Raw genomic sequence first — 20,011 nt, 5'->3', positions numbered from 1 at the left:
GTCATATTGGACTCAAAATCCTGTTTCTCCTCGCCAAACCTAGTAGGTTTCTCCAGCACTTCATGATTTTAAACTCAGTTAGACTATCAAATTTACACTAAATCATCACTAATATTTTCTTCCCAATTTTCTTATTAGAGACATTAAAAAAAGTACAATGGATTATGAATAACGTTTTAGTTCTTTCTCATTTGCCACAGCCTATAACTTCTTTGTGCAGTTTCAAATGGCATAGCATTCTTAAAAAGGCCTGTTTCTTATGCACACATTCACACTGCTTCAGTAAGGTTGTACCAATATCCCAAATTATAACATCAACTATAACATTTATATAAAGACATTCCTTATAAAAATACCATGCAAAGAGAAATTCAAGCATTCTTTTCTTTTCCTCAACGTACAAAAGTCTGCCCAAACATCTTAAAGTAAGATTAAAGACTTAAAATACATTTCCATGCTTTTCAGAAGGCAGAGACTAAGAAAGACATGTGTTGCTGCTTATGTTACTAAAAAGTTCCATGGTAACAGCAAAGAGTAAAGAACAATGAATGTTCGTATTGAGGGTTACATTTAAGGAGCTATGACAAACACTTTACGAATGGATGTTTGAATTAACTTCTTTCAGCACTCCGGAAACTGGGGTCTTATAATTGTAGCATGAAGAACAGGATTTCTGAATAAAGCTCTATTAAGGACGGATAACTTGGTCACAGCATTTCCACTAACAGATTACCATCTCCATGGCAGTTTCTAGCATTTCTTCATGGGAAATAATTTGCCAGAACAGTCCCTACACCAGAGTTAGAATAACAAATAAAAATCATTTAACCAGCCTGTACACACTGATACATGATCATTCTTGTAAGATTATCAAGATACTACAGACAAAATAGACCAATCCGTATATACAAGAAATAAATTCCAGTTTCTCTTTACTAAAGAATACATTTTTTTAAAGTGTTAAAAACAGAATTTGATCCGTTAATGACAGAGTACCATACAACTCGGGTTCAGTTTCATGGAGAGTCAAACTGAGAGGCATCTGACCTAAAGTTGCTTCTCTCACTTGACAAGGCAAAAGTTACTTTCTTCATTCCCCCTTTCCTTCACCATTCATACTTTTACTGTGTGCTACCATTTCAATACTTGCAGCAACCAGAGTCCAATCTACAAAAAACTTTGTTTATACACAAGAACATGTAAATATATTAAATCAATAGCTATATTATATAAGCATTTATCATTGCTTCCTACCAACATGGACATTTGCAAGTTATCCAACCTGATCAGAATAGCTTTCCTCCCAGTTAGTGGAACAAAACAAAAAAGTAGCAAACATCAACAGGTACACAGGATAAACACAGCAACTAGTACCAGAACAACCCCATTATTTTCCTGAGGCACAGTCAACATATTAATGTGGACATGGGATATCAATTAAACGTAGTGAGGAAGGGAATAGTGAAAAGAATAATTGTATTTCATCATGTTAGAAGAAGATACCTTTAGGTTAGACATCCATTTTAGATATCCATTTTTACCCAGTCCAATTTGACTCTCCTTTAACCTGAACCTGTTTTCCATTCAGTAGGTTACATCTGGAGTCCCCTAAGTTATACTTGTCCCCTCCTATTTCTCATCCATTTCTATCCCTCAGCAGCAGCATTCAAAAACAGAATGTCAGCTTCTACATGTACACAGCTGAAAATGTGTTGCTGGAAAAGCACAGCAGGTCAGGCAGCATCCAAGGAGCAGGAGAATTGACGTTTCGGGCATCAGCCCTTCTTCAGGAATGGCTGATGCCCGAAACGCCGATTCTCCTGTTCTTTGGATGCTGCCTGACCTGCTGCGCTTGTCCAGCAACACATTTTCAGCTCTGATCTCCAGCATCTGCAGTCCACACTTCCTTTTACATGTACACAGACAATATCCACTTCTACCTCATCACTGGCAGTGCTAGATGGGCAGAAATATCCTCTACTTAAATATTGGGAAACACCAGGCTCTTTCATCTCCAACACAAACTCTGATCCCTGCATGACAATTGCGACTGCACATCAAAAATACATCATTGATTGTAAAGCATTTTGGGACATCATCTGGTCAGGAAAGATCCTAGATAAATGCAATTTTTTTCCTTTCATTCTGAGCAATAATTCCAACCTCCTCCCGAGAATAACTAGACTACCATCAGCCATGCCATCTTATTTGACTCAGACGTAATATTTGAACAATATATCTTCACTACCCCCAAGGGCAAGGACATCCATCTCCAATAACACTTCCTATCTTCAGTTCAGTTCAGTTCAGTTCATTTGGTGATTAAACGTTCATTGATAACCCTTTTATTTGCAATCTCAACAATTCATATGCTTTCCTAAGTGACCTTGTACCTTCTGGAAATGAAGTCACCCAAAACCCTGCTGCCCTATCATTGATGCCTTTGTCATGACAGTGTTGCTAGGAGTGACTATCACATAGTCCTTCCAGATAACAATTGGCGTCACAAACTGGATACAGGTTTCAGATCACCAAAATGGCTCTGCCAAAGGGCGAGTACATTTTATTTCCCACCCAGAGTCAGTGCAGTAAGCCAGAGGACAATCCGGAGAAAGTGAGGACTGCAGATGCCAGAGATCAGAGTTATGAAGTGGAAAAGCACAGCAGGTCAGGCATCATTCGAGGAGCAGGAGAGTCCATGTGTCAGGCATAAGCCCTTCATCAGGAATGTGAACAATCCAATCAAATATCAAATTAATCTAACATTCTCTTTCAATAGTATTAGAAATTGTATCACGATTCTGGAGGTGACCGTAGACCAGAGACTGAATTGGAGCAGCCATGTAATAACTACAAAAACAAGTCGTAGGCTGAGAATTCTGCAGGAAGTAACTGACATCCTGCACATCCCCATCCTAACCCCACACTCCCCACCAAAGCTTCTCCACAATCTAAAAGGCACATGCCAGTAGTGTATTGGAGTACTCTCCACTTGCCTAGATGTGTGCAGATCCAACACTCAAGAAGATTACTACCATCCAGTACAAAGCAAGCCACTTGATTGGCACCCATCTACAAATTTCAACATGCACTCTTCACCACCAAAGCAGAACAGTAGCCATTAACAAAGTGTACTGCAACAACTCACCACAGCTCCTTTGATAACACCTTCTAAACCCACAATTTCTACAATACAGAAGAGTAAGACCAGCAGATACACGGGCAACAAATCCTAGCCAGCAATGCCCACACCCCATGAACAAATTAACTAAAAAATTCTTAACATGATAGGTTTATGATTTGGGGCAAGTGCCAGTTTAAATGTAATTGCAGCTTCAGCAGAAACAGGAGCACTGTTTCCAGCTGCCCTCAACAGGCAACATGTGGAAGGCAAGGGGAGGGCATATCTGCTTGCTCCCTGTGTTTCAGAGGGGGGGTGGGGTGGGGTGGGGGTGGGGGGAGGTGACTGGTTTATTTTCAAATGAGTTACACAGTTTGAAATTCAATCGCATTCTATTGCAAACTATTAAAATTGACTATAATAAAAAGAGAAAACACTGGAACTATTCAGAAAGTAAGATAGTATCTGTGGAAAGAAAGAAACAGAAAGATGGTCTGGATCTTCAAATAGCTGCATGATCAGGACACAGCACAGATTGTCTTGGGATCCTGTCACCTGTTGTATTTTCCAAGATGCCTATTCCTGGTACCTTTTAGCATTTTCCATGTATAGATGCTATGGTATAGGTGGCACAATGTAAGTGGCATTTGAGGTGGTTTGCTGTGTCAGTGGCATATTTAGTGATCAGTGGCAGAGAATACACCACTATCAACAGAAGTTACACTGTTCTTAGATAAGAAGACATTTATTGCATTTGATCAGATAGAATTATGACAGCTTTACAGAACTGGTACAGATACAGCTGCTCCATGTGAAAGTTACAGTAAAACACCTGGTCTCTACCCACAATTTGTGACATTACAATCAAATTAATCCTCTTACATATTAACCTGGTCATATTTCAGATATGGGGTGACTCAGGAAATAGTGAGGCTTGAATTTCAGCAGTCTTCTTATCAAGGATTGTGACAAGTCCAGAAGACTGTAAAGTACCTCACCGTAAGAGGAGTTATTGTCCTCAGGTATACATTGAGCTTTATTAAATTAGGAGGCCAAGGTAATGTGGTCAGAGCGGGCTTTGATGTAGTGTGTGCTGCTGGTCTTGCATGTCTTCCACCCTGTTGCAGACCTACTTGCCACTGGCTCTTTTTTGCCACCTTTCCGCTTTCCCCTTGTTCAAAATTTGTTCCAGCTAAACATTTCCTCATTCTGATTACAGATCATGGCGCTGAAACATCATGCTGGAGCTTATGTGCCTCTGACATTTTTCGGGAGGGTAGGGACACATTATGTAGCTTAGGTTGCAAGCCATCTCCATCCAGAGCTCTTCTGAAACCTAAATGTACCTAACTCTGCAGCCCACGCATCATGTGTAGATAAATGATAAGTCAATTAACACTAATATTTTACTGCCCATGCCATAAGGAAGATAGTGCAGTCAGCTTGGCAGGAGTTAAATACATTTTTTTTTAAACAAGTGCTTAAAATGTCAAAAGGATTTGGTGTGCAGTAATCAGATGGTGCCCCTTACCCATTAAAGGAAACTTTCTAGAAAATAGCAACACAGCTTCCTTTCCATCTACGTTCCACCAACTGCTTTATCCTGCTTCAAAAGAAAAATGCGCTTCTCAAGGAAATAATGAGAGCTGTTCATACACCAATGTTTGTCAAGAATAGTGCCAACGGCTTAATATTGCAAATAAGAGTGCGCTGTTAAAACATTATCCATAATCGCCACAAATCACATTTAAGTTTAAAACTATTTCATAAACCCGGAATTGGTTTAAAAAGGATAAAATAAGCACTTCGCTCAATCCTTTTGTAGACGTGCTATTGGTTCTAGAGCATAAATCTGGTTAAGACAAGCAAGTGAAACAGGTTATTTTTCAAACAACTTTCCCCAGTTATCTTCTCATGTCCAACCATTTACAGCTCTGTAGGAGGTGACAGCGCACCAGTGTCTTACCTAGGTGACTAGTCAACATCAGTCAGTTTACTGAATAGAGGTTGGCAGGCTATTCACACAGTGGGGCATCACAGCTGTTCTAATTCTGCTCTCAGCTGATGTTCACATATTCTAGATTAGTGATGCTGGAAGAGCACAGCAGTTCAGGCAGCATCCGGGGAGCAGTAAAATTAACGTTTCGGGCAAAAGCCCTTCATCGGGAATAAAGGCAGACAGCCTGAAGGGTGGAGAGATAAGCTAGAGGAGGGTGGGGGTGGGGAGAAAGTAGCATAGAGTACAATGGGTGAGTGGGGGAGGGGATGAAGGTGATAGGTCAGGGAGGAGGGTGGAGTGGATAGGTGGAAAAGAAGATAGGCAGGTAGGACAAGTCATGGGGACAGTGCTGAGCTGGAAGTTTGGAAGGGGGGGGGTGAGGTGGGGGAAGGGGAAATGAGGAAACTGTTGAAGTCCACATTGATGCCCTGGGGTTGAAGTGTTCCGAGGCGGAAGATGAGGCGTTCTTCCTCCAGGCGTCTGGTGGTGAGGGAGCGGCGGGGAAGGAGGCCCAGGACCTCCATGTCCTTGGCAGAGTGGGAGGGGGAGTTGAAATGTTGGGCCACAGGGCGGTGTGGTTGATTGGCACTTTACAGCATCGGTCCATACAGAGTGATCAAGAAGTCAAACATTTTGTTTGTTACCCCACTGCTATGGAGCTGTATTTCAGCATGCTGTGTGATTTCACAAAGAAGTAAAATAGCAAATTCCATCTTGAGCACATAAAGAGATTTCTACACTTGAAATTGTTCACATCGTGCTCTTAAATTAAGCAAGGATACTAAGTCCCAATATCTCACCTTCCCTCTGCCATTGAAACTCAGGCCTAATGGAGTCCAGAGGTGCATTTTTGAGGAAAACCGAGATGTTTTTAAATTTTGCTGAACAAATCAGCATTATTCTAAACTGGTAGATTTACACCAGTTGCACTTCAACGGATTTTAAAAAATCACTTTACAATTCAGAGGTACGGCACAACAAAGCAGGTGAAAATGACAATGTGACAGAATTTCTGACCCTCCATGACCACCCTCATCCTGTCTTAGTCTCTTGGAAAACCTGCTGATATATAGAATTACGGTCACACCCTGCTATTGTTACTGACCTTTGGCAACAATAATAAAATTTGGCCTTGCTTAGGTCATGTATGTGTCGACAAACTACTTCAGAAGACACAAGTTTCTATGGTTCTCTCAAGTGTCAAATAGCTAATTATCCTAGGACCAGTACATACAACCACAAACATCATTGTTTAGAGTGGACTAATCATTCAATATGGAAGAATGGTTATTAGATCTAAAAATTGATTGCGAATTGAGTTCATTTATTGCCTTTTGTTTCTGTGCACTTCAAAGAAAGTCAGATTATATTCCTCTCTGAAACATATTTCACTTGAGGAGCAATGAGGTTAACTTCAATGCAGCAGTTTGAGTTTCCGAAGATAATGCCACAGAAACATAGGGTGGACTTTTATTCACTGGTGCTACTGGTGGACAAGTAGTAGAAGGAAATGCTGCCCATTTCAGGAAAGGCTAGACACACAACATTGTGCAGCAATTTGCTGTGCAGAGATGTGGAACCTGATCATTAATTGGTAGGTATGAGGGGGAAAAAAAATCAGAGGGTGTCTGGCATCAGCTGACCGGTTCAGAGGTCCAGGTAATGCATTGCAGACTCAGCTGCAAAGCCCAGAGTGCACAGATACTTCCCTGGATCTCCCTCCAAAAGCACTAGGAGACTCTCCAGGCTGACTGAAGAGGCTGCAGGGAAGGCTAGCAGCCATAGAGTCCATAGCAGCCATGCATGGGTCCACAGCAGTCACACTGGGTCCAATGCAGTAAAAGGGTCAACTAACCTGCTTCACATTGAAAAGCTGGGGGGGCTCCCCAGAGAGCATTGAGCAATGTCTCAGTGCAAGGAGAGGGGTCAGCCAGCCAAGGGCTCATGTTGTTAGCATCAGCAACAGATGTAACTGGAGATCTGGTGGCATGATTGTGTGCCAAATCAGGAAAAATTATAAAATCAACAAAAGGGTGTAAATGTGGATCACTACGAGAGAGATCCCATTGTCTAGGATGCCCTTTGAGGCAACAGAAAACCTCCCGAGTCCCTGCAATAAAAACGGATTCATGAGGCAACCACTCCTCCTCTGCTGTGTGAAGCCAACACCCAGCGAAACGTATGCTGCTGCATTTGGCCTGAGTGGTGCAAGCAGAACTACAACTTGAACATGGTCTGCTCAATAAGCACCTTACAGAACCAGAAAGCTGGCACACTATACCTCTCTCTGGTGGACTTTGCGCATTCAGACATGTGTCACAGGCTACATTTTAAGTGGACATCCCTCGTCAATCAAGACCTTTGCTTGCAGTTGCACAGGCTGTGATGCCTATGAGTGACTTAAGTGTGGTGCTCACAGACGAGATGCACAGTGATGGAATGGAACAGAGCCAGGTCAAACCCTGTGATGTTGACAACAATCTGATCCACAACAGGCCATCCAGCCAAGTGAGCCAACTGCCCGCCCCTCCAAGGAGTCAAATGCTGGGGAAAATTACACATTCATATGTACGCTGTAGGTAGGGGCTACAGACCTGATGTTGATGTATGTACAATGGATTTAAAAGTTGATACTTATCTTGTCTGACCAATTTATAAACACCATTCCATTGGCTAGTATGCCCTGGAATGGAAGTTGCATTTTACATACAGTTTAAAGGAGAGAAGAATGAATCCAAGATGAGTATATTATACACAAATAAGGACCATGACGAGGGGATTAAATAGAGCTTGTGAAAGTGAGCTACCAATTTATGTTCAGGAATGGGTCAACAGAAAAGCAATGACAGGATTAGAGTGGTGCTGGAAAAGCACAGCAGGTGGAGACTCCCTGCCTTCAGTCCTGAAGAAGGCTTTTGCCCGAAACGTTGATTTCCCTGCTCCTCAGATGCTGCTTGACCTGCTGTGCTTTTCCAGCAACATTCTAATCCAGACTCTGATTTCCAGCATCTGCAGTTCTCACTTTTGCCTAGAAAAGCAATGACAGACATTTAAAGGGGATGTAGGTAGGGTTCTAAATGAATACACTGCGCAGGTATTCAGGTAGTGGTATTCCCATTGATATGCTGCACTTGTCCTTTTAGATGGAAGTGGTCACAGGTTTCAAAGGAGCGGTCTGAAAATCTTTGAAGTTGTGCAGTGCATCTTACAGACAGTACACACAGCTGCTGCAGTACACACAGTGTTGGTGGAGGGAGCAGACATTTGTGGATGCGGTGCCAATCAAGTGGGCTGGTTTCTCCTGGATGGTGTCAAGCTTCTTGTGCTGTTGAAGCTGCACCTTCCAGGCAAGTGGGGAGTACTCCATCATGCTCCTGACCTTTGTCAAGTAGATGACGGACAGCCTTTGGGGAGTCAGGTGAGTAACTCACTGAAGTATTCCTGACCTCTGACCTGCTCGTGTAGCCAGTGTTTGAATCCAGTTGAGTTTGCGGTCAATTGGTAATCCTCAGATGTTGATAGTGGGGGATGCAGTGATGGTAACACCACTGAATGTCAAGGAGCAGGGTTTAGATTGCCTTTTGTTGGTGATGGTCTTTGCCTAGAATTTGTGTGGCACGAATGTTATTTGCCACTTGCCAGCCCAAGCCTGGATATTGTCCAGATCATATTGCATTTGAACATGGACTGCTTCAGTATCTGAGGAGTAGTGAACGGTGCTGAACATTGTGCAATCATCAGCGAACATACCACTTCTAACCTTATGATGGAGAAAATGCCACTGACGAAGCAGCTGAAGTTGGTTGGGCCTAGGTCATTTCTCTGAGGAACTCCTGCAGAGATGTCTTGGGTTAAGATGACTGACCTCCAACAACCATGACCATCTTCCTACCTGCCAGATACGACTCCAACCAAAGAGTTAGCCCCTCAATACCTATTGATTTTGCTAGGGTTCCTTGATGCCACATTTGGTCAGATGAAACCTTGATATCAAGGGCTGTCACTCTCACCTCACCTCTGCAATTCAGCTCTTTTGTCCATGTTTGAACTAAGGATGTAATGAGATCAGGAGCGAGATGACCCTGGCAGAAGCAAAACTGGGCATCATTGTGTGGGTTATTGCTGAGCAGGTGCTACTTGATAGCACAGTTGATGACACCTGCCACACCTACTGATGATCGAGAGGAGACTGATGGGGTAATAATTGGCTGGATTGGATTTGTTCTCTTTTTATATACAGGACAATTTTCCACATTGTCTGGTAGACTACTGGAATAGCTAACTTACTTAAATTACTGGGACAGCTTGGCAAGGGGAGCAGCAAGTTTGACAGCACAAGCCTTCAGTACTATTGCTGGCTAAGTTGTCAGGGCACATAGCCATTTCAGCGACCAGTGCCTCCAACCATTTCTTGATATCACATGGAGTGAATGGTCTGAAGACCACTAGAGGCAGCCAAGATGGATCATCCACTCAGCACCTCTGGCTGAAGATTGCTGACAAAGCTTCAATCTTTTCATTTGCACGGATGTGCTGCACTCTTCCTTCATTGGGGATATTTGTGGAGCCTCCTCCTCCTCCTCCAGTGAGTTAACATTCCACAACCATTCACAACAGGATGTGGCAAGATTGCAGAGCTTAGATCAGATCTGTTGGTTATGAGATCACTTAGCTTGATCACTTGTTGGAATGCAAGTAGTTCTGTCTGGTGGCTTCATCAGGTGGACACCTCATTTTCAAGTATGCTTGGTGCTGCTCCTGACATGTGCTCCAGCACTCTCCAATGAACTAAGGTTGATCCCCTGGCTTGATGGAAATGGTTGAATGAGGGATATGCTGAGCCATGAGGTTGCAGCTTGTGGCGTACAATTCTGCTGCTGTTGATGACCCATGGTGTCTCATGGATGCCCAGTTTGGAGTTATTAGTTTGAAGTCTATTCCACTGAGCACAACATGATAGAGGTTATTCTCAGTGTGAAGGTTGGACTTCATCTCCACAAGTACTGTGTGGTGGTCCCCCTTACCAATACTGTCATGGACAGATGCATCTGCAGCTGGCAGGTTGGTATGGATGAGGTCATGCATGTTTTCCCTCTTGTTTGTTTCCTCACTACCTGCTACAGACCCTGAAGCTATTTCCTTTATAGCCTAACCAGCTTGATCAGTAGTGCAGCTGCTGAGCAATTCTTGGTGATGGACTTTGAAGTCCCCTACCCAGAGTACATTCTGCACCCTCGCCACCTTCAGTGCTTCCTCCAATGTTGTTCAACATGGAGGAATATCAATTTATCAGCAGAGGACGGTACATGGTAATCAGCAGGCAGTTTCCTGAAGTCATAAGAGTTTGAGGTGTGGAGTCAGTGTTGAGGACTTCCAGGACAACTCCATCCCAATTGAATATGACTGTGTTGTTATCTCTACTAGGTCTGTCTTGCCGGTAGCATAGGACATAGCCAGGGATATTGATGGTGTGTAGGACACTGCCTGTAAGGACTGATCCAGAGAGTATGGCTAGGTCAAGCTGTTGCTCTCCCAATTTTGGCTGTAGCCCCCAAATGGTGGACAGAGCTATTTCTGCCATTATCTTTTCCAGTGACCAGGTCAATGCCAGGTGATCTGTCTGGTTTCATTTCTTTGAAACTTTGCAGTGGTTGATCCAACTGAATGGCTTGCGTAGAGCAATTCAGAGAGTGAACCACATTGCTGTGGATCTGGAGTCACACGTAGGCTACACCAGGTGATGATGGCAGATTTCCATCCCAGATGGGATTTTTCGACAACCAGCAATAGTTTCACAGTTTAATTCTGGACTTCTTTTTAAATTGAATTCAAATTCCACCATCTACCACAGTGGGTTTCAAACCCAGGTCCCAGAATGTTAGCTGAGTTTCTGGATTAATTATCTAATGATAATACCACATGATCTAACATACGAGGAATGTTTGAGGGCTCTGGGTTTATACTCGACAGTTTTGAAGAATGAGGGGGGATCTAATTGAACCATACAGAATACTGAATGGCCTGGACAGAGTGGATGCTGGGAAGATGTTTCCATTGGTAGGAGAGACTAGGATCCGAGGGCACAACCTTTAAGTAAAGGGAAGACCTTTTAGACCGGAGATAAGGAGAAACTTTTTCAGTCAGAGAGTGGTGAATCAATGGAATTCATTGCCACAGAAGGCTGTGGAGGCCAGGTCATTGAGTATATTTAAGACTGAGATAGATAGGTTTTTGAGTATCAAGGGTCATGGGGAGAAAGCGGGAGAATGGGGTTGAGAAACGTATCAATCATGATTGAATGGCAGAGCAGAATCGATGGACTGAATGGCCTAATTTCTGCTCCTATGTCTTATCGGCCATCACCTCCCCTAATTTGTGGTCAGACTGAAACAAGAAAGAAATACAATCTGAAAAGTTAGCAAAGTCTGAAAGTTCAAAAGACAGTCTTTGTTCGAGTTTGGAAAATACAATTTGTGCTTTCAATTTTAAAATGACTATCCTGTATTATGAACTTAAATCAGGGGAGATAGGTTAAAAGCACAGCATAGTATTTAAGCACTGAAAAGCAAAATTGCATTTAATTTTCAAACAATAAAACAAAGTAAACAAGTCAGTGTAAATAAGAAAGCCATTTAACCCTATGCCATGTTAATATACAGCAAATATGTTCTGATTATTCTTCAAGACATTGCCCAGAGTTTTCCTCTTGCAATTAACCTGATTAACTTCCTATTCCATTTGTCATTAAGAACAATGCTTGCATATATTAAATGTCAGATTCAACGAATATGTTCATAAAAAGACTTACTTCAGAACTTTTGACTTCGATAACTTCAGACCTTAATTACGTCCCATTTACATTTTAAACTTGGGTGCGCAGGAGCGTGTCCAGGAAATGTGCAACAGGCCAGAACTTCCTGCGTGCACCCTTCAAAGAAAAACAACTTGTGGCAGGGTTCCACTCCCAGCATGTTCACTTGGTATTAACTCCTTAATGAACCAGCACATGACCAGCATTCCCTGGTCTCAATTTAAAATAATACTATCCAATACACTAATCACCAACCACATGGAGCCAATTTCATTTCTGAATATGAAATAAAAATAAAAAGCTGAGACATGTGATCCAAATATTTAGTAGCAGGTTTCAGCACGTGCACTTTCAACTCTATGTGCCTTTGTTGGTGAAAGACAAAGAGTGAAAGTGTTTTTGACTCTTGTGAGGGTTTCATTTCTTTGAAGGCTGAATTTAGATGTCTGTTCAGTATGTAGGTGACGCATTTATCAGTATTACGCACGTACATACAAAATGCCTTGTCCTACAAGCTGATGTGGCAAAAGCTGTGTTGCTATGGCCATTATTTGTGGTCAGTCAGGAATTCCTACCAGACAATGCCGTTTTAAATCACCTGCAATCTTTGCTTTGTTTGGCATCTTCTTGCCATTCATCTGTGAATGTTTCCTCCAACTTTCATCATCTGAACTGCAACAAGTGCTTCTGCTCTTTGAATATCCTTTCATTGCCTCACTAGATACCACCAGATATTATATCTTCCAAAAGATCTTTACTTAACTCTATAATCAGTTTGGAGACTATCCTGCTCATTACCTGCCTCTCTGCGATTAAAGTGTTTCTTGTCTATCCCAGTTCCGGTGTCATTCACCCTCCACGGTCCCTTGGTTTTTTCTGGTGAGGGATTAACTGACCATCCAGTATTTTCTATTCTCCAATTATATTTTGAATTACCAGTTCTTTTTCAATTCATCAGTAATGAACTACAAGTGTGAGTTGTTACTTGAGGAAAAGTAAGTATTTATGGATTCAGACTAACAATCTGCATTTTGGGATGAAACATCACAAAAGACTACCAAATTAGGTTGCATATTCACAGCAAGTGCTATGAAAATGACTGCAGAAAAAAATTTAGAAGAGAATCCAAAGAATAATAGGCTTACATTTAATTGCATTTTTATTTGACCACAAGATGCCCCACATCATTTAATTCAATGCAGTACATCTGAAGTGTAGTCATTTTATATTATAGGAATCTTAGCAACCAATTTGCTCAGAGCATGGCCTCAGAATGAGATTTTTTGACCTGATAATGATTTTTATGATTTTGGTAGAAGGTTAACTGTTAGCAGAGAGAGCAAGCCCCATATTCTTCTTTGAATGACAACAAAGATTTTACCAAAGGTTAGCTGGATATACCTGACCCTACAATAGTTCATATCTGTGCATCTACAAGTGAGCTTTTCTCAAGAAGGTGCATAATGAATATGACATTTCAATTGCATTTATTAGTTTAGATTAGATTCCTTACTGTGTGGAAACAGGCCCTTAGGCCCAACACGTCTACATCAACCCTCCGAAGAGTAACCCACCCAGATCCATTTCCCTCTAACTAATGCACCTAGCACTATGGGCAATTTAGCATGGCCAATTCACCTGACCTGCACATCTTTGGACTGTGGGAGGAAACCGGAGCACCTGGAGGAAACCCATGCAGACGCAGGGAGAATGTGCAAACTCCACACAGAGAATTGCTCAAGGATCCCAGGAATCGAACCTGGGATTCTGGTGCTGTGAGGCAGCAGTGCTAACCACTGAGCCACCATGCCACCTACACTAAAGATCGATATTTAAAATTAGGCTGAACTTTTAAGTATCTTCTTTGCCTGTGTCCGTTTTATCAAGTACTATGGATGGTTTCTCTCTGAGGGCCAGAAAGCTTTCTTGATGCTCTTGCTAAACCTGCCTCATTAACAACTTAGTTGAGCTTGTGCTGCTGGGAAAGCACAGCAGGTTGGGCAACATCTGAGGAGCAGGAGAATCAATGTTTCGGGCATCAGATTCCTGCTTATGCCTGCAACGTTGAATCGCCTGCTCCTCTGTTGCTGCCTGATCTGCTGTGCTTTCCCAGCAACACATGCTCAACTCTGATCTCCAGCATCTGCAATCCTCATTTTCTCCTCATTAACTACTTAGCCTATTCCTATATAACCCTGCCCTATAGACTGCTTCTAGCCCTAATCCACAATCACCATAACCAGAGAAACTCATCACTGCCAGGACATACTAGAACTGACCAGCATCCCAGCCATCGACACCATCTTTAAAAAGCCACTGTGCATCCAGACAAAGGGCTGTCCATCAGAGCTGCTGTCCACATCTACTGGCATTTGCCCTAGACATGGTAGACAAGGGAACACTAGCATCTCACTCTGCAGGCAGGGAACTGGAGGCCCTTCTGATTAGATCAAAGAGGCAGAACACCCTCCTCATCCAGGACCAGCAATGAAAGACATGACATGAGTACATGGCAGCCTAGTCTGACGTTACCATCCACATGAGTGCAGTCTCAGCTGTCTGGTGGAATGTCCAGCAATACAGGATGAAGGGGTAGCCATGGGCACCCACACGGGCCCCAGCTATACCTGTCTCTTTGTTGGCTATGTAGAACAGTCCATGTTCCGTAGTTACACCGGCACCACTCCCCACCTCTTCCTCCGCTACATTGACAACTGCATCGGAGCCACTTTGTGCTCCCCCAAGGAGGTTGAGCAGTCCATCAACTTCACCAACACGTTTCACCCCGACCTTAAATTCACATGGACCATCTCTGACACCTCCCTCCCCTTCCTGGACATCTCCATCTCCATCAATGACTACCGACTTAACACTGACATTTTTTACAAACTCACCAACTCCCACAGCTACCTGGATTACACCTCTTCCCATCCTATCTCCTGCAAAAATGCCATCCCATATTCCCAAGATGCCCTCCAACGCATCTCATCCATGTCCCACACCTCCGCCCTCAAACCCCACCCCTTCACTGCACTAAGGACAGACCCCCCGCCCCCCGATCCTCACCTTCTACCCTACCAACATCCGCATAAACCGCATTTTCCACCGACGTTTCCACCACCTCCAAACGGACACCACCACCAGGGACATATTTCCCTCCCTACCCCTTTCCACTTTCCGCAAAGACCATTCCCTCCGTGACTACCTGGTCAGGTCCATGCCCCCAAACAACTCACCCTCCCATCCTGGCACCTTCCCCTGCCACCGCAAGAATTGCAAAACCTGCACCCACTCCTCCCCCCTCACCTCCAAAGGAGCCTTCCACATCCAAAGTTTCACCTGCACATCCACCAATGTCATTTATTGTATCCGGTGCTCCCAATGCAGCCTCCTTTACACTAGGGAGACTGGACACCTCCTAGCAGAGTGCTTTAGGGAACATCTCCAGGGTACCCACACCAATCAACCCTACTGCCCCATGGCCGAACATTTCAACTTCCCCTCCCACTCTGCCAAGGGGATGAAGGTCCCTGGGCCTCCTTCATCGCTGCTCCCTCACCACCAGACGCCTGGAGGAAGAACACCTCATCTTCGGCCTCGGAACACTTCAACCCTAGGTCAATGTGGACTTCACCAGTTTCCTCATTTCCCCTCCCCCCACCTCACCCCAGTTCCAACCTTCCAGCTCAGCACCATCTTCATGACCTGTCCTACTGCCAATTTTCCTTCCCACTTATCCGCTCCACCCTCCTCTCCGACCTACCACCTTCACCCCCACCTCCATTCACCTATTGCACTCTTGGCTACTTCTCCCCAGGCCCACCCACTTCCCATTTATCTCTCCAACCCAGAGGCTCCATGCCTCATTCCTAATGAAGGGCTTTTGCCCGAAACGTCAATTTTCCTGCTCCTCGGATGCTGCCGACCTGCTGTGCTTTTCCAGCACCACTCTAATCTACACTCTGATTTCCAGCATCTGCAGTCCTCACTTTTGCCTAATATAGGATGAAAGTTAATTACCTTGTCCAATGTGCCAAACTAAGTGCCACCATCTGCTTTCCGATACCTCTCACTAACGCTCTTTCTGCTACTTTACCAACCTCCCACCTAGGCTCATGCTCTATCACTCTCACTATTACTTGCAACACCTTCTTTCACACTGTTCACCACATAACCCACTCCTGAAACCAATAACGATACACTGTCATAGAGGTCACCGATCAATGGCAGGTGGAACCTAACCCTGATAAACTGAGGTGATACACTTTGGAAGAAGTAACAAGACAAGGGAGTACTCTACAAATGGGTGGACTCGAGGAAGTTTTCCAGATAACAGATGTGGTTAATCGGTTAAACCGGTAAACAGGGTGGTTGAGAAGCCATACAAGACACTTGCCCTTATCAACAAGGCGAAGGTGAAGACTGCAGATGCTGGAGATCAGAGTCAAGCTTAGAATGCTGCTGGAAAAGCACAGCAGGTCAGGCAGCATCTGAGGAGCAGGAAAATCGACGTTTCGAGCAGGAGCCTTTCATCAGGGATCCTAATGAAGGGCTCCTGCCCGAAACGTCGATTTTCGTACCCCTAGGATGCTGCCTGGTCTGCTGTGCTTTTCCAGCAGCATTCTAAGCTTGACTTGTCCTTATCAGCCATGGACATAGATTATAATAGCAGCGAGGTTATGTTGGGAATGTACAAAGCTTTGGTTAGATCGTGTAGTGCACAGTGCTGGTCACTGTACTTTAAGGGGGATGCGGCTATACAGGAAGGGCGGCAAAAAGGATTCACCAGGATTGCCTGGGATGGAGCTTTTTAAATGAAGAAGTGAGGCTGGATAGGCTCAGGTTATTTTCTTTAGAGCAGAGAAGGCTGGAAGGGATCCTGATAGAGATAAGATTATGAGGGGCATGGGCAGGGTGAATTTAAAGCTGTTATGATGTGGAGTTGCTGGTGTTGGACTGGAGTGGACAATGTTAAAAATCACACAACATCAGGAGATAGTCCAACAGGTTTATTTGGAAGTACTAGCTTTCAGAGCGTTGCTTCTTCATCAGGTAACTAGTGAGTAACTGGCATGATCATAAGACCAGAATTTATGGCAAAAGATCAGTGTCATGCAATTAAAATGATATATTGAACAAACCTAGAAAGCAGTTGTTCATGGAGTCATAGAGTTACAGCATGAAAACAGACCTTTCCATCCAAACAGCGCATGCCAACCATGTTCCCAAACCAAACTTCTCCCACCTGCCTGTGTTTGGCCCATATCCCTCCAAACCTTCCCTATTCCTGTACACATCCAGATGTCTTTTGGGGGAGGAGGTTTAGTCAAGAAGAAACCTGTTGAGGAAAACAATTTTTCATTCAGAGGTTGCCTGGCATGCTCTACTTGAGAGGACAGTTGAAGAAGGAAATCTCATAACCTTTAGAAAGTACATGGATAAGCATTTGGAATGTCATAACATTCGAGACTATGGGCCAAGTGAGAGGAAATATGTTTGGTGGAGACACAGTGGTCCAGACTTCAGGGTCTAGAGGTCCTCTTCAGTGTAGGATGATTCTATGACCCACGTATAGCAAAATAAAAGCTGTGTCACCCCATAATACATGCCTCTCCCTCATTCCAAGAGGAAAACACCCCCCAGTTGGGCAAAAAGAGTCAAACCAGATGGTGAGTTGCTTCACATTCACCCTTATGAGGAGAGGACGCTGACCCTGACTGGCCCAAGTAGCTGACAGACCATGCCCAAGCCCCTGGACTGGTTTTCAGAGCCCTCTCTTGACATACTGTGAGAAAAGGCCCTGGCTAAAGGCTGTGTGCCTTGAGCGAGAATGACTGATGACCATGACAACACTCGTAGCTGTGTGTGGCATGGCAGTATTCAGAGCCTGGTATCTCTGGCTGCGGGGTAAAGCACAAAAAGAAAAAGGCAAGGATGTTCAATGATGCTTCATCTAAGCTCAAAGTGAGTAAGCACTAAGAGAACAAGCAAACTGCCCAGAGATGCAGCCTGGTCCAGTCATGAACTGAATGCAAGTCCCTGAGCACACGCTGTCCTCACTGAAGCAAGGACAATGATAGTTACTAATACAGCACTGAAGTGGGGAGGTGTCCAGTAACTGGATCAGCAATGTGCTGTGAAGGTACTTCGAGGTTGTCACATGTCAAATGCCAATGTCTATGGATACAAGGTGTATGTGGTTCGTGCCCATTGAGCATACCCCAAGCTGTTGTTGCTGAGTGTTTAACGCGCAGGTGCTTGGAGCAAGTGGGGAGCTGAAGTAGCCAGTTCCCCACCTGGACTTCCACGTTGAGAATTCTCAGCATCGAGTTTACTCGCTGTGAATGGTAATGGTATCATAAAAAGCTGCAAATGAATGAGGTGAAATCTGCAATTAATTAAGTTGTTAACAAGCAATAATCCCCCTCATGACGGCACTCACTGCTGCCTAGTGAGAATCACGCCTCAATGCCCAAAACGTAGTTAAGAGATCTTTTAACCAGTTGTAGCAAATTGTTCCCAATGTCAAGACAGGCCTCACTGGACAGATCGCACATTCTACTACATTTCCTGCAATAGCCCACATCGTTCACACTCCTATGAGATTCCACCCAAGATCTTTACCAGTCTTTCAAGATGCATTCAAATCAGTCATCTTCATGAATTATCATAAAAATTGATCCAATTTTGAAAATTGGAAAGAACATTCAGCAACAAATAACACAATAGGAAACGCTGTTAAGAAACAGCGCTCTGAATAATTGCCAAGTTAAATAACTACATTTTCCAGATAACAGACGCAGCTAATTGCATTGATACAGGAGTATGCAGCCATGAAATGCAAGTTCCTTGAGATGAGGAAATGAATAGAAACTCTATTACAAAAATCAATGCAATCAGGAATTATATTTACTCTCCCAACTTTAGCTAATGCTATAACTATGTTGTAATTAATTAGTGTACAGGCCACATTTCTCAAAAATGGTGTTCATGTAAAATCTCCAGTTAGGAAATATGTGAAAAAAAAGGTGCAATTAAAAAGGATGCTGAAATTATAATTTAGGTTACTGTTCATGCAATAACAGTTAGTTCAAGCCTTAAAACTGCACCTGGTCTGACTGAGCCCATTCTCCTTATTCTTTCATTCAAATCAAGGGAAATAGTTTAAATAATGATTGAGATTGTAGTCAATTGTGCAATGGCAGAAATTTTCAATGCAATGTTAATGCAAGTCGAGCAAAAACAAAAAGGCAGGAAGTAAATGGGGTCGGAGAGTCCAGAACTAGAGGGCATAGGTTTAGGGTGAGAGGGGAAAGATATAAAAGAAACTGAAGGGGCAATCTTTTCACGCAGAGGGTGGTCCGTGTATAGAATGAGCTGCCAGACAATGTGGTGGAGACTGCTACAATTGCAACATTTAAAAGGCATTTGGATGGGTATATGAACAGGAAGGGTTTGGAGGGATATGGGCCGGGTGCTGGTAGGTGAGACTAGATTGGGTTGGGATATCTGGTCAGCATGGACAGGTTGGACCGAAGGGTCTGTTTCCATGCTATACATCTCTATGACTCTATAAAAGCAGGGAAATGGTATATGAATATGTCAATCCACTATGCTGTACACACTGGTGCTCAGGATGACAGTTTCTGCCAGACAGTTTATACATAGAAAACTAGAGTCTACATGAATAAAATGGCTTCCTAATCTAACCAAAAGAATGCCTTTTAGTTAAGTATATATAGTTTATTGCATGTCAGCAACTAGTTACAGGTTACCTTGATATGATCTACGTTGTTACTGACACTTTGAGGAGGGTCCAATGTTAGATCTCCGTCTTTAGAGATCTTAAACTGCTCTCCCCGCAGGTTCATATGATACTATCATAGTGGGTGGTGCTTATAGCATTGTTCCGTATTAACCCTTTCAGATTCATATACAAAAATGCTATTACATTTAAGCCTTGCAAGTTCCAGCAAGTAAACTCAAAATATAATTTTAGTGAAGCAGGAATGAGAAGAAATGTCTGATGTATTCACTGGAAGACCAAATGAGTATTAAATAGGCTCATAAAAAAGGAAGT

At 43.4% G+C, this 20,011-nt stretch overlaps 1 protein-coding gene across 7 annotated transcripts in view; it reads right to left on the bottom strand.

Moving 5' to 3' along the window:
- The window catches only part of adcy7 (adenylate cyclase 7), a 185,968-nt gene that overhangs the window by 75,108 nt on the left and 90,849 nt on the right, over positions 1–20,011 (bottom strand). The window contains exon 1 of one of the 7 annotated variants that reach the window (XM_072547330.1): positions 11,929–12,042. The exons of 5 other annotated variants lie outside the window; for them this stretch is intronic. The gene's annotated coding sequence lies outside the window, so the exon portion shown is untranslated. Of the gene's footprint in view, positions 1–356; positions 373–11,928; positions 12,043–20,011 lie in introns of those variants that run through there. One more of the 7 variants, XM_072547332.1, reaches the window with a different exon arrangement.

The sequence above is a fragment of the Chiloscyllium punctatum genome, chromosome 26, assembly GCF_047496795.1.
Source record: "Chiloscyllium punctatum isolate Juve2018m chromosome 26, sChiPun1.3, whole genome shotgun sequence".
In the NCBI taxonomy this organism is placed as follows: Eukaryota; Metazoa; Chordata; class Chondrichthyes; order Orectolobiformes; family Hemiscylliidae; genus Chiloscyllium; species Chiloscyllium punctatum.
The sequence above is the reverse complement of the archived record's forward strand: the minus strand, read 5'-3'. Positions and strand labels throughout refer to the sequence as shown.